This window comes from Bubalus kerabau, chromosome 21 (genome assembly GCF_029407905.1).
Source record: "Bubalus kerabau isolate K-KA32 ecotype Philippines breed swamp buffalo chromosome 21, PCC_UOA_SB_1v2, whole genome shotgun sequence".
NCBI lineage: Eukaryota > Metazoa > Chordata > Mammalia > Artiodactyla > Bovidae > Bubalus > Bubalus kerabau.
Window position 1 is genome coordinate 28,459,446 of NC_073644.1, and position 11,762 is coordinate 28,471,207.

Consider the following 11,762-nt stretch of genomic DNA (forward strand, 5'->3'; position numbering starts at 1 on the left):
GGACCTATTTCTGATCCGTGTTGATGTATGGCAAAAATCAACACAATATTGTAAGACAATTACCCTTCAGTTAAGTAAAATGCAAAATATTAAAAAACTGCAAATGCTTATAGGTACCCCGAGAAGACTCTTGAGAGTCCCTTGGACTGCAAGGAGATCCAACCAGTCCATTCTAAAGGAAATCAGTCCTGGGTGTTCTTTGGAAGGAATGATGCTGAAGCTGAAACTCCAATACTTGCCAGGGACTCTCAAGGGTTTTCTCAGGGTACCTACAGGCATTTGCATTTTTTGAATATTTTGCATTTTACTTTTTAATTGAAGGGTAATTGCCTTACAATATTGTGTTGAGTCACGCGAAGAGTTGACTCATGGGAAAAGACTCTGATGCTGGGAGGGATTGGGGGCAGGAGGAGAAGGGGACGACAGAGGATGAGATGGCTGGATGGCATCACTGATTTGATGGATGTGAGTCTGAGTGAACTCTGGGAGTTGGTGATGGACAGGGAGGCCTGGCGTGCTGCAATTCATGGGGTCGCAAAGAGTCGGACATGACTGAGCGACTGAACTGTACTGACCCCGAAACCACCCCCCTGCCATCAGTCTTTAAAATGTAAGATTTCTCAGCCATCCTATAAGAGAGCAGTGAGACTTGGACACAGCACCATGTCTAGAAGGGAGGATGTGTGGCGAGCTGGTGGGAGGAGCAGAAATTGGGGAGAGGAGGAGGAAGGGATAGGATGCTGAAAGAAAGAAAGCTTGATCTATTTCATGATTTTGCTTAGGGTCAATCCTATTTGGTGTTTCTCAGCTCAGGATAAAATTTGAGTGTCCTGTGCCATCTGTCCTTGCCTTCCTCCCCATGTTTTTGTTTTGATTTTTAATCTGTGATTGACATAAACTTTTCTAAAACTTGTTAGCAGTTCTCCTCATTTCCTTACCTACTTGAATTAATTACTCTGTACTTGATGGCAGGAAAGGACACATCTGATAATTGGATGTTTGTGAAAGGCGAAAAGCAAGTGTTCCTTTTCACATGTGAATGGATAGTTCATTAGTTAACTGAATATTCTACCAGGGGGTAGTGTATAAAACCATCTGAAATCTTTTTAAGACTTAGCAATCTTGCTTAGAAGTTGGCTCTCAAAATAACTTTTTGAGACTTCCCTGGTGGTCCAGTGGTAAGGAATTCGCCTGCCAAGGCAGGGGACATGGGTGTGATCCCTGATCCAGGAACATTGCACATGCCGCGGGGCAACTAAGCCCATGAGCCATAACTACCGAGCCCACTCCCCCTAGAATCCATGCTCCACAACAGGAGAAACCCAGGCATCACAACTGGAGAGTAGCCCCTGCTCACAGCAACGACCAAGCACAGCCAAAGACCAATTAAAAAAAAAAAAGAACTAAAAAAATCTATAACTTTTTGAACTAGAGAAGAGGCATTTGGCTGCAAGAGGCAAACAATAGGGAATTTTAATGCAAAGCGCAGAGGAAGAGGAGGAGGATGTTTAGAAGGGAGCTTTCATCCTTGAAGGAGAAGGGCTATGGGTGAGCCAGCGTGGCTGTACTGGGGCAAGTGGACCCAAGCTTGCTGCTACCAGACAGCAGACTGTCCCAGTCTGTTTTCCAGCAGCCCTCTGGAGGAGCTGCACAGAAGTGAGGAGAGATCAATAACCACATTTTCCAAGTTCAGAAAGACCAAGCCTCCTGAGAGCAAAGCTGCTGATCCATGCCACCATCTCATGCGGGCATCTCGTCTACCCCGCCACACCTGCCTGAATTCTAGGTGCAGGTGTGTGGCAAGGTGGAGAGGAAAGTTACCTCTGGGGACATGTATTTCCTTCTTGGAAGTTAAGAGCCATGATCTGCATAAAAAAGCAAATTTGAGTGTGAGAGGGAGATGTAGTGAGTAGGTGTGAAACCACGCACTTCAGATGGGACTGGAACCCAGTCTTCCAATTGGCAGAAACACTCAATTCAGATGTGATGATGGGTGACAAGATTCAGCTAACCTTCAGATTGGATGGAATCAGGTGGTAGAATCAACTGATGACTTAGTGCCTGGAACAAGGACTGAATGGGCCAAGAATGCCACTGTAATGAGAATAGGTTACTGGCCCAGCTAGATTCCTAAACCCCAGGGTGGAGGAGCTTTACGATGTTTTTAGCCAAGACACATAGCTTGAACTCCACTTAAATCTCCTTTATGTTGGTTTCCAGTGCTAATGTCTGCTGGGAGAGCTGACATTAGCTCTGGCATTTGAAAGGCTTTTGGTAGCCACTTCTGGATTTGCGGACTGACCAATTTTTCAAAGGCTAGATAACCATCCCCGAGTTAGATACTTCAAGTGTTTTTTAACTACTCCTAGGTAGGTAAAACCATTTAACATACATATTTGTCACACTGTCTTTGGTAAAATATTTTTAAGTAAATTATACTCAATATAACATTTGATTCCCAAGGCACAGTGTTCAAGACAATTTCCTTTTAGATTGATAAGAGTAATAAGATTTAAGTCTTAAATTTAAGCACAATATTATAAACTTGATTTTCCCAAATTGTCTTCCACTGAATAGGGTGTTAATAGGTATTAGGTGAAAAAGTAGGGAAATATGGAATTAAACTAAAAAGTTATCTTTATTGCTCATGTGTATTTATGGGGAGTTTCCCAAACATATTGATAGGGACCAGGCCTTACTAAACCAAAGCATTGTTCAGAACTAATGATATGCTCATAGACTAGAGATTGGCAAACTTTTTCTGCAAAGTGGCAGATAGTAGTTTAGGTTTTGTGGGTCATACAGTCTGTTGCAACTACTCAGCTCTTCCCATTGTAGTGCAAAAGCAGTCAAACAAAATGTAAATGAATGATTGTGACTATTTTTGTAAATACACACCTATTTCTGTAAATAAAGTTATTTTAGCCTTGACACTGAGGGATACTGTCGGCGTATCTTGGAAATTGGACAAAGCTAGAGGAGAAAGGAGAGAGGACTACCTTGTTCTTGTTTAGTCGCTCAGTCGCGCCCAGCTCTTGCGACCCCATGGACTGTAACCCACCAGGTTCCTTTGTCCATGGGATTTTCCAGGCAAGAATACTGGAGTGGGTTGTCATTTCCTTCTCCAAGGCCTACCTTAGGGAGCCACGTTCCTCTGTCCGTGGGATTCCCCAGGCAAGAGTACCGGAGCATGTTGCTATGCTATCCCCCAGGGGATCTTCCAGATGGACCCAGGGATTGAACCCGAGTCTCCTGCCATTTCTGCATTGCAGGCAGGTTCTTTACTGCTGAGCCACCAGGAAAGTCCTTTTCCTAGGGCACGTTTCCTGTTAAAACATAGCAAGTGGGTCCTGAAACCAACTATCCACTAGAGGGCAGCAGACGTGCAATTTTGCCTCAGTGCCATCCTTACTATTTGCCTTTAAAATGTTGGAATTAGTGCACCAGCCCCAAGCATCCAGTATTGTGCATCGAACCAGGACTGGCAACTCATTTCATACATGATATTTTACATGTTGAGGGAGGAGGGTTCAGGATGGGGAACACATGTATACCTGTGGCGGATTCATTTTGATATTTGGCAAAACTAATACAGTTATGTCAAGTTTAAAAATAAAATTAAATTAAAAAAAAATAAAATAAAATGTTGGAATTAGCATTTTATGAGATAGCACTTGGTAAAGTTGGGTATCAGATCAAACATTTTTTCCTTCTACTGTAGAGAATTAGACAAGTAAATGATAATTCACCAACCTAAAGTTAACGATATTAATTCAGAAAATACTTCCTAATTAAAGCTGTTGCTGACTTTAGTAGTCTATTTCAGAAAATCAAGATAGATGGGTTTTCTTAAAACAATATTTTAAGACACTATAGTTTTATTGATCAAAAGTCATTTAATTAGTCGTTGCACAATCTACAATGAAGGCTAAAATGGAACTTTGTTAATGAAACCTCTGATAAAATATGTGGGTGAGACTAATTCCATCCCTGTTGATTAGCTGTGGACAAACCTCTTAATGTCTTTGTTTCCTTATAACACAGGATTTTACAATATATTTAAGTGAGATAATGAGTTTTTAAAGTTCTTAGAGCTTGGTTGGTATCCAGTGCATGCTGGCTAAGTCAAATCATGCATTGGTGAGCTACTGGAAAATTCCTCCCAGCAGGATATGACATTACAGGGCAAGATGACTTAAACCAGAGGAACTCCCAGGCGATGTGGAGAACAAGAAAACTTACTAGCTTGATTCAGTCATTTAGGCAGTTTTTTATTTTATTTTTATTTTTAAAAGTATATATTTGATTGTGGCAGGTCTTAGGTTGAGGCATGCAGGATCTTTAGTTGCTGCATGTGGGATCTAGTTCCCTGACCAGGAATTGAACCTTGGGCCCCCTGCATGGGGAGCTCGGAGTCTTAGTCACTGGACCACCAGGGAAGTCCCTGGGCAGATACTTTTTAAAAGTATCTCACAATTACCCAGAAGTCATAATCTGGGGCTAAGAAGAAGTTGGCGTGCATAATCGTTCAAATTTTGAAATAGAAGTTACAGTATTATAAACTAAAACATTGATTTGAAAATCAATACCAAAATTGAGATATCAAGTATAATACTTAAATATTTTAGATATTTAAAGGGAAGTTGGATGGCATCACTGACTCGATGGACGTGAGTCTGAGTGAACTCCGGGAGTTGGTGATGGACAGGGAGGCCTGGCGTGTTGCAGAACTGAACTAACTATAATATTTTCTAAGCAGGAATGGAAGGGACTATGATTTGGGGCATATGAGTTTACTTGTGGATAACGAACCATAATCTCTGCACACAAGACTACCTTGGAAGAGCTAGTACAGATGATTCCTAAGTCTACATGGATTGGAAACCAAGGCATTGCTCCTTCAAACATGAGACCTCGGAAAAGTAAAAGTAACTTAACCACCCACATTAGTCTTCTCATTCATACAGTGTGACAACAAAATTCCCCTCTCACTGGGTCATTGTGGCGATCAAATCACAAAATTTCATAAATGTACTAGTTCACTGACTGGTAGTGAACACTCAATGATCTGTTATTTTTAAACGTGATTTACTTAAATCCCATTTGAGAATACCCATTGTAAGTTCCTCTAATAGATGCCATTTCAAATGACTATGAGCCATAAACCCACAATCAATTCTATCTATAGCAGCCACTGCACTATTTTAAGTTTCCAATTTTGCTCATGATTATAAGCTTTATTTTGATTACAGGCTTGGGCCTCATGCTCATCAACTTGAGCCTCATGAAGGGAGCAAAAAGATTTGCTCCCTTCATATCATCCTTTCCTTAATACTAAGAACAGTGCAGGACATATGCTAGAAATTCTTGTTGAGTTGAACCGAAGACTTGGTTAAATTACCTTTTGTCTGTGACAAGTAGAATGCACTGTGTGATTAGCAGTGCCAGTGGGCAACAGTTCTTCAATGGCTTTATTTAACGTATGTATAATGCCTTTTTAAAAAATGTTTATTTGTTTTTGGCTGTGCTGGGGGCTTTTCTCTAGTTGTGGCAAGCGAGGGCTACTCTCTAGCTGTGGTGTGCAGGCTCCTCATTGCAGTAGCTTCTCGTTGCAGAGCATGGGCTCTGTGGTGCACGGGCTACAGTAGTTGTATTACGTGGGCTCGGTAGCTGTGGCTCCCAGGCCCTAGAACACAACCTCGATAGTTGTGGTGCACAGGCTTAGTTGCTCCATGGCACGTGGGATCTTCCCAGATCATGGATCAAACTCATGTCTCTTACACTGACAGGCAGATTCTTTACCACTGAGCCACCAGGGAAGCCCTTTACAATGCTTTATAGATGAGAAATATTCATAATCCTGGCACTTAGTTTGATAAAAATGAGCTTTTAAAACTGAATTCACATACTTGGATTCATATGAATTCATTTTCCTGTTAAGAAAATGGAAGAAAGCAATAACTAGTCTTTTATCCATGACAAAAGTTTAAGAGTTGTAGGGAAGTGGAAACATTGAGTTTGCTTCTGTATATGCCTGTTTTGCTAACATTTTCACTAAAAGTGACTTCAAGTATAGAGTTCTAATGGATCATTCATTCAACAGATATGAATGTAATTTTGCCTTGGCCCTGTTTTAGGTGCTAGAAACCCCATCCTAGGCATTGGCTGCAGTAATAGCTAATACTGAATTAAAGATATTAACTTTGGGGGACTTCCCTGGTAGTTAAGTGGCTAAGACCCCATGCTCCCAATGCAGAGCCAGGCAGGGTTCAGTCCCCGGTGGGGGAACTGGATCCCACATGCAGCAACTAAGACCTGGTGCAGCCACATGGATGTCGGTCAGGTCAGTCACTCAGTCCTGTCCGACTCTGCGACCCCATGGACTGCAGCACGCCAGGCTTCCCTGTCCATCACCAACTCCCAGAGCTTGCTGAAACTCACGTCCATCGAGTTGGTGATGCCATCCAACCATCTCATCGTCTATTGTCCCCTTCTCCTCCTGCCTTCAATCTTTCCCAGGCTCTTTTCCAATGAGTCAGTTCTTTGCATCAGGTGGCCAAAGTATTGGAGTTTCAGCTTTAGCATCAGTGGTTCCAAAGAACACCCAGGACTGATCTCCGTTAGAATGGACTGGTTGGATCTCCTTGTAGTCCAAGGGACTCTCAAGAGTCTTCTCCAACACCACAGTTCAAAAGCATTAAGTCTTCGGCACTCAGCTTTCTTTATGGTCCAACCCTCACATCCATACATGACCACTGGAAAAACCATAGCTTTAACTAGACAGATGGCAAGGTAATGTCTCTGCTTTTTAATATGCTGTGTAGGTTGGTCATAGCTTTTCTTCCAAGAAGCAAGCATCTTTTAATTTCATGGCTACAGTCACCATCTGCAAGTGATTTTGGAGCCCATGAAAATTAAGTCTCTCACTGTTTCCATTGTTTCCCCATCTATTTGCCAGGAAGAGATGGGACCAGATGCCATGATCTTTATTTTTTGAGTATTGAGTTTTAATCCAGCATTTTCACTCTCCTTTTTCACTTTCATCAAGAGGCTCTTTAGTCCCTCTTCACTTTTCGCCATAAGGGTGGTGTCATCTGCATATCTGAGGTTATTGATATTTCTCTGGGCAATCTTGATTCCAGCTTTTGCTTCATCCAGCCTGGCATTATGCGTGATGTACTCTGCATAGAAGTTAAATAAGCTGGGTGACAATATACAGCCTCGATGTACTCCTTTCTCAATTTGGAACCATCCAAATAGATACATAAATTAAAAATTCATTAATTTTTTTACCTCAAATGTAGCACTCTTCAGACAACAACTGTGTGAGTAGTACATTTGTGAAGAATCAGAATTTCATCTTTGAAAGTTACAGGAAAATATTTTGCTATGTGAATTTACTAAACCAAGCAATGAAATCTTTTTTTTTTTAATTTATTTATTTTTTATTTATTTATTTTTTATTTAATATTTTTTTTTATTTTTAAACTTTACATAATTGTATTAGTTTTGCCAAATATCAAAATGAATCCGCCACAGGTATACATGTGTGCCCCACCCTGAACCCTCCTCCCTCCTCCCTCCCCATACCCTCCCTCTGGGTCTTCCCAGTGCACTAGCCCCAAGTATCCAGTATCGTGCATCGAACCTGGACTGGCATCTTTTGTTTACAGTTTTCAAGTCACAACCCTCACATTTTTTGCTCACTTTATTTATGTACTGTAAACGCAGTCCTTTTGGTGTACGCTTTTGAGTTTTGACAAATACGTATAATGATTTGACTGCCATCATGAGTCACAGAAGAGCTCATCACCCCACCGTATCCCCTCGTGCTGCCCCTGTTGTTTCCTAGGGCTGCTGTAATAAAGACTGCAAACTGGCTGAATTGCACAACAGAAATTAATTTCACATTGGTTCTGGAGGCCGGAGTCCATGATCAAATTTGGTAGAGCTGGTTCCGAGAACTGGGAGCCCTGTTCGGCCCCTCTCCCCTCCCTTTGGTTGGTTTGCTGGCAGTTGTTGGTGTGTGGAATCACCATCCTATCTCTGCCTTCATCTTCTGGGGCTCTCCGTGTGTGAATGGCTGTGTCCCAATTTCTCTCTCTTTTTTTTATAAAGACACCAGTCATTTTGAAGGAAGGGCCCACCCTACTCCAGTATGACTTCATCTTGGCTTATTACATCTACAATGATCCCATTTTCAAATAAGATCACATTTTGAGATACTGGGGAATTAGGACTTTATATGAATTGGCTTGGGGTGAGGACACAATTCAACGCAAGACAGAAGCCAGCCACTACCCCAGCTGTCATCCCTGGCAGCCACCGACCTGTTTTCAGGTCCATAATTGTTCCTTTTTCAGAATGTCGTGTAAGTAGAATTACACAGCAGAGATTCTTGTCTTTGGCTTCTTTCATTTAGCATACTACATTAGAGATTCATACAGATTGTTGCCTGTATCAGTAGCTTATATCCCTTTTTATCGCTGAGGAGTATTCCATTCAATGGATGTACCAAGTTTGCTTATCCATTCACCAGCTGCAGGATATTTGAGGTAATACCAGTTTTTGGAGATCATAAGTAAGTTGCTATTAACATGCACATTCATGTTTTTATATGAACGTAGTTTTGATTTTTTCTTTTTTTCTGATCAGTTCCTAGGAGTGGAATTACTGTGTCACATATACACAGGTCGTGTATGTTTAACTGGATGAGAGATTCCCAAATTTTTTCTCAGGTGACTCAACCTGTTGCATTCTCACCAGCAATGAATGAGAATGTTTGTTTTTCTGCATTCTTGCCAGCAATTAGCATTTATTTTCAAAACATTTTAGCTATTATAATAGGTACATTAATTCTTAGTGTTTCTTTCTTTTTTTTTTCTTTTTGGCCACACCGCATGACTTGTGGGATCTTAGTTCCCTGACCACGGATTGATCCCATGCCCCTTGCAATGGAAGTGTGAAGTCTTAACCATTGGATCACCAGGAAATTCCCCTCTTAGTTGTCTTAATTAGCATTTCTCCAATAGATATTACTTAAAAAAATTTTTTTAATATGGTGGGTATATACTGTTCATACTGTAATTGTTATGCTATGAAAATCCTGTCCTCTCTTGATATTTGAGGACTCTCTTTGTATCTTTTTTCTTAGAAGGAAAAGCACTTTATTTTCATGACAGGTTTTAAAACTTGTTGTAATATATTAATTAGCATGTGACTTAATGGGCTTTTCCTGATGGCTCAGCAGGGAAAGAATCTGCCTGCAATGCAAGAGAGACAGGAGATGTGGGTTTGATCCCTGGGTTGGAAAGACCCCCTGGAGGAGGAAAATGGCAACCCACTCCAGTATTCTTGCCTGAAAAATCCCATGGACAGAGGAGCCTGGTGGGCTACAGTCCACGGGGTCACAAAGAGTTGGACGTGACTGAGCAACTAAGCAAGCAAGCAAAAGCATTGCAAGTATTACTGCCTATTAAGAAAATTAGCTTACAAACATGCTTTCTAAAATGTGAATAGATTATAACCTCCAAGCCCACAAAAGTTGATGATTGTGGCTGTTATTTAAATACGGATTTTGAAAAATGCATGATTTTTAGACTATGTTTCTGGAAGGTTACAGAAGAACCCAATCATGGTGGTTGCCTCTGGACTGGAAAGTTGATACCAGTGGGACAAGAGTGGAAAGGAAACTTGTTTTTCACTCTATATTTCAAACTAGGCAAATATCTTTCTTTTCAAAATTGAAATAATTACAAACAAATAGCTTAAAAGCTAATTTCCAGCTTTTAATTAAGCAGTTCTGAATAGGGAATCATGAATTTATACATTTAACAACAAAAAGGTTAACTTTTTAGGTTTCCTTAAGAATTTGTTGTTATGAATGTCATGATAGAATGTAGAATTATCTCCTGAGAGAATGCATAGCATCAATATTTACCAGTTTTTGCTGGTAATTACTACAGTTTTCACATTAACTAGACTCATAATAGTCTAGTTTTTCTTTGTCTCTACATGATGTTTTTGGATCCATTCCCCTTGATGACAAAGAGCTGGCATGTTCCCACAGAGATTCTCACGAATTATTTTACATCACTCATGGAGCAAAACACGTTTCCTCACACGATGCTCAGTTTCATTCTCTAAAGAACCAGTGACCCAAATTCTGTGTAACAGGAACTTGAAGTTTTGTGGCATTGGAGGACTTTGATCCTGAAGCCAGCCCAACAGCAAATGGAAACCAGTCTTCCAAGTCGAAGTCCTTCAATGACCCTTATCCTTGGGCATCAGTTCCCACTGACCTACTTCCCCCAGTTTCCATCTTATCATCTGGCTTCCAGACCTCACTGTCTCCCCTTTGGACCGCCTCCAGACCTGCAATCTTTTGTCGTGTGCAGCTTGGAAAGAGGAGGACTCTGTAGGAGTGAAACAGAAAGACTTCTAGTCTTCTCCACCCCCCACCCACACCAAATACACACCCCCAACCCACCCAGGCATATTGACTGAAATGTCAGTAACTCTTTCAACATCCTCCTGTCACTCTAAATCTTAACAACAGCCTCAATTCCATCATTAAAATTTCAAAACACTTCCAACAGCCAGCATTCTGAATGTCATCATGTTAAAGCTCTAGTTTTCTGCTGGGAAGCCTTAAATTGGGCAGTGGGGAGTGTGGCTAACTTCTCCCTTTTTCTAATGTACGCTTCTCCCCTTCTGTCTTGATATGCCTGGCTGCCTCCAAATCTCCCAGAATTTGTCCTCTCTCCCTGAGGCAGTGGGAATCTGGCATTGACGTCCTCTGGGCACTTTGGTCTTGGTAGCTATTTAAATCCTATTCTCAACATCTTGTCCTTGAGATTCTGTATCTTGTGCTCTTTTTATGTAGAAGGGTTTGGTTCATTAAGTGTTTGTTTTTTTATCTGATGGGTGTATCTTTGGTTACATATTCTGTCTGCTCTGTGTCAACATTACTCTGATAATTTCTCTTGTTCTTCCTTTTTCCTTGTAGTATTACATATATGTGTATATGTATATATTTATATATTGTTGTTGTGAAAGTCACTCATTTGTGTCTGACTTTGCAACCCCATGGACTGTAGAGTCCATGGACTTCTCCAGGCCACAATACTGGAGTATGTAGCCATTCCCTTCTCCAGGGATCTTCCCAACCCAGGGATTGTACCCATGTCTCCCACATTGCAGGCAGATTCTTTACCAGCTGGGCCACCAGGGAAGCCCATATGTATACACATACATACATATATGTATATACATATATATACATATATGGTGGTGGTGGTTTAGTCACTCAGTCATGCAGTCATGTCTGACTCTTTTGTGACCCCATGGACTATAGCCGGTCCATGGGATTTCCCAGTCAAGAATACTGGAGCGGGCATTTCCTTCTCCAGGGAATCTTCCAGACCCAGGGATCGAACCCGGGTCTCTGCATTGCAGGCAGATTCCTTACCTATTGAGCCATCAGCGAAGCCCAAATATACATTTATAATACCACATTCTAGTATGGTTTCTAAACCCATCTTTAAAAGAAATGAGTTCCTTGATTTATTGTTCCTATTTGCAAGAGGTCCTTGGAGACAGGGTTGTATGTAGTTGATAATGTTGTATCCCAGTAATTTTTCTTATGATTGAAGGTTTTTTAGATACATATACATCTATAATTTAACCTTTGCTACTTTTTAGCCAACCAAGATTAATAGCTGTAGAAACTGCTGCTGGATATTTTGCCCCCGCTCTGCCTC